At 38.6% G+C, this 4,065-nt stretch overlaps 1 pseudogene; it reads left to right on the forward strand.

The window, feature by feature from the left end:
- The first annotated feature begins 726 nt into the window (after positions 1-726).
- LOC125921549 (tigger transposable element-derived protein 1-like) lies at positions 727-2,575 on the forward strand (annotated as a pseudogene).
- The last annotated feature ends 1,490 nt before the right edge of the window (positions 2,576-4,065 follow it).

A 4,065-nucleotide genomic window follows, 5' to 3' on the forward strand; every position in this document is an offset into this window, starting at 1 on the left:
GAGAAGAGACAATCTGATTAGATGGAACAGAACCAACTAATCCTTTGTACAGTGGATAGGATGGAAGGGTTAAGGTTGTGTCTGTGCCCAGGAGATGCTGTGCTAGTGATCGACGGCTCTGGGAGGTTAATAAATGTAGGAGGAGCATACTGGCCAGATGATAGTAAAACCAAAAGCAAAATCTGGAGAACATAAACAGATAGTTGCTTAACACCTTTCCTTCAGTGCTATCTATGCTTGACGTGACTTTCATCATAGCATTAAGTGGGAGGAAAGTACATAGCATGCTAGGATTATAACACCACCAGCCTTGTTCATTTGCAAGCCTTGGCTTCATCACCTTCTGAGTAAAACCAAGGATAATACAGAGGCAAATGAAAGAGTAACTGCCTTCACAAAAGGCTTTTAAGAGGGCTATGAAGGAAGTTTCTTACAAGGCATAACTGGTTTTATTGTGCTTTGCAAATATTGCATTTTTTTTTTTTTTTACAAACTGAAGGTTTGTGGTAACCCTGCATCCAGCAGATCTATTGGCACCATTCCCAACAGCATTTGCTCACTTTGTGTTTCTGTGCCGCATTTTTGGTAATTCTTGAAGTATCTCAAACTTTTCATTATCATTATATTTGTTATGGTGATTTATGATCGGTGATGTTTGATGTTACTACTGTAATTATTTTGGGGTGCCACAAATCATGCCCATATAAGATGGCAAACTTAATTGATAAATGTTGTGTGTGTCCTGACTGCTCCACCTACTTGCTGTTCTCTTGTCTCTCTCCCTGTTCTGGAGTCTCCCTAGTCCCTGACACACAACAATATTGACATTAGGCCAATTAATAACCCTACAATGGCCTGTAAGTGTTCAAGTGAGAGGAAGAGTTACACGTCTCTCACTTTAAATCAAAAGCTAGAAATGATTAAGCTTAGTGAGGAAGGCATGTTGAAAGCTGAGGTACTGAAAACTAGGCCTCTGTACCAGTTTTCCAAGTTGTGAATGCAAAGGACAAGTTCTTGAAGGAAATTAAAGTACTCCTCCAGTAAACACATGAATAAGAAAGCAAAACAGTTTATTGCAGATATGGGGAAAGTTTTAGTGGTCTAGATAGATGATCATAGCTGCCACAACATTCCCTCAAGCCAAAGGCTAATCTAGAGCAAGACCCTAACTCTCTTCAATTCTATTAAGTCTGAGAGAGGTGAAGCAGTTGCAGGAGAAAAGTTGGAAGCTAGCAGAGGTTGGCTCATGAGGTTTAAGGACAGATGCCATTTCTGTAACATAAAAGTGCAAGGTAAAGCAGGAAGTGTTGATGTACAAACTGTGTAGCAAAGATGATTCATGAAGGTGGCTACACTAAACAACAGGTATTCAGTGTAAACAGAATAGCCTATTGGAAAAAGGACTTTAAGGAGAAGTCAATGCCTGGTGTCAAAGATTCAAAGGACACGCTGCCTCTTATTAGGAGCTAATGCAGTTGATAACTTAAAGCTGAAGTCACAGCTCATTTGCCATTCCAAAAATCCTATGGCACTTAAGAATGATACTAAATCTACTCTGCCTAAATCTACTGTGTTCTAAATAGAACAATAAAGCTTAAATAACAGCTCAATTGTTTACATCATAGTTTACTGGATATTTTAGGTACACTGTGGAGATCTACTGGTCAGGAAAAAGTCCTTTCAAAATATTACTGCTCCATGCACCTGGTCACCCAGGAGCTCTGATGGAGATGTACAATGAGATTAATGTTGTTTTCATGTCTGCTAACACAACACTGATTCTATAGCCCACGGATCAAGGAAACATTTCAGGTTTTTAGGTCTTATTATTTAGAAATACATTTCATAAGGCTATAGCTGCCATACATAGAGATTCCTCTGATGGATCTGAGCAGTGTCAATTGAAGACCTTCTGGAAAAGACTCACCATTTTAGATGCCATTAAGAGTACTTGTGATTCATGGAAAGAGGTCAAAAATATCAACATGAAGAACAGTTTGGAAGAAGCAGATTCCAACCCTCATGGATGACTTTTGAGGGGTTCAAGACTTCAGCGGAGGAAGCAGCTGCAGATGTGGTAGAAATAGCAAGGGAACTGGAAGTGGAGCCTGAAAATGTGACTGAATTACTGCAGTCTCATGATAAAACTTGAATGTATGAGGAGATGGTTCTTATGGATGAGCAAAGAGAGTGGTTGCTGGAGATGGAATATAATCCTATGAAATATGCTGTGAAGATTGTTGAAATGACAATAAAGGATTTAGAACATGACATAAACTTATTTGATAAAGCAGCAGCAGGGTTTGACAGGATTGACTCCAACTTTGAAAGAAGTTCTATGGTGAATAAAATGCTATCAAATAGGATCACATGCTACAGAGAAGTCCTCCATGGGAGGAAGAGTCCATAGATATGGCAAACTCCATTGTTGTCTTATTTTAAGAAATTGACACAGCCATCCCAGCCTTCAGCAACCACCACCCTGATCAGTCAGTAGACATCAACATCAAGACCTGCCATTAGCAAAAAAGATTATGACTTGTTGAATGCTCAGATAATGGTTAGCATTTTTTAGTAATAGAGTATTTTTTAAGTTCCTTCTTTTGAAAGAGACAGAGACAGTGGGGGGCGGGGGCAGAGAGAGGTTAGAGAATCCCAAGAGTGCTCTGCACTGTCAGAGCCTATAATGCTATTACACACTTAATAGCCTACAGTATAGTAAAACATAACATTTACATGCACAGGAAAACCGAAATGTTCACTTGACTTGCATTATTGGGATATTTGCTTTATTGCAGTGGTCTGGAACCAAATTTGTAATATTTTCAAGGTATGACTGTATATATAATGGAGGTGCTTGAAAACAAAACTGACATCCATCTATCTTGAAAGCTTTAGATTTCATTCCATAGATAGGCCAAGTTTATTAATTCAATAAAGCTTTACCGAGTCTTGTTGGGGATAAGAACCACATTATTCACACACAGGGAGAACACAGCTGAGAGGCAAGTGGTCACTGTCCTTAGGGACCTTATAATATGGCAAAAGTTAAAGCAGTAGTTGTAGACTTTTAAAGCTAGAAAGCATATAATAAGAGTCACAAATATGTCAGAAACAATTCCAAGGGAGCTTCAGATAAAGTAATACTCATGTTAGTAGGGTAGATGGGCAGAATTTCACCACATTGAAAAGAGGTATTATTCCAGGCAGAAGAAATGATGTGAATACAGTTGAAGAAGTATGAGGTATTTTCTGGAAATAGAATATATCAGTTTAGCCAGAGAAGATAGTGTGACTGAACTACAGGAGATAAGATTGAATGTTCATAGGAATTACACTATGCAGACCCAAGAATGTTAAAATGTAGAGAATGTTTTATCTAGGTGAGAGTGGAAAAACACTCAAGGTTTTAGAACCCTTCCACAACATGACCAAAACTGTGCATAAGGAAGACATCATTTTGTCATCCAGAGTAGCCTAGAATGGGTGAAGACTGAAATCAAGGTAACTAATTAAAAGACTGGTTCAACAACCTGGGGTAAGATAGAAGGATGTGAATGAATATGGTGACAGAGGGAATGAAAGCAGCAACAGGGTGTGAGTACGAAGACTTGGCAGGTGATTGGGTATGGAGAAAGGGAAGGAAGTAAATCTGACTCTGATGGTTTGAGGTGACTAGTACTCCTTAATGGGGCCATTAATAAAAACAGAGGAAGCAAAAGCATGAAGGACCAGGAGGGAGGAAATACTAGCTGGCCTCTGAACCCAGATACATTGGTCAAGTCATCTAAATGGTTTGGGTCTCCTTAAACTTCTCCTGTAAATTAAGTTGGTATTATTAAATAATTGCTCCTAACACATACAGCTCTAGGAGTTGATTTTGTGGGGGAAGGAGAAGGAGTTAATTCTGAAGTATCTTGAGTTTGAGATACTTGTGGAGTATCTATCAGATGTCTAACATACAAATAAAACTCCATTTGGAATTAGTAAGTATGGAAATGTAGACTATTTAAAATGTATTCAAGACCATTCAGACCCTATTTTAATTTAGCAAAATGTTGGGGA

This window comes from Panthera uncia, chromosome C2 (genome assembly GCF_023721935.1).
Source record: "Panthera uncia isolate 11264 chromosome C2, Puncia_PCG_1.0, whole genome shotgun sequence".
Lineage (NCBI taxonomy): Eukaryota > Metazoa > Chordata > Mammalia > Carnivora > Felidae > Panthera > Panthera uncia.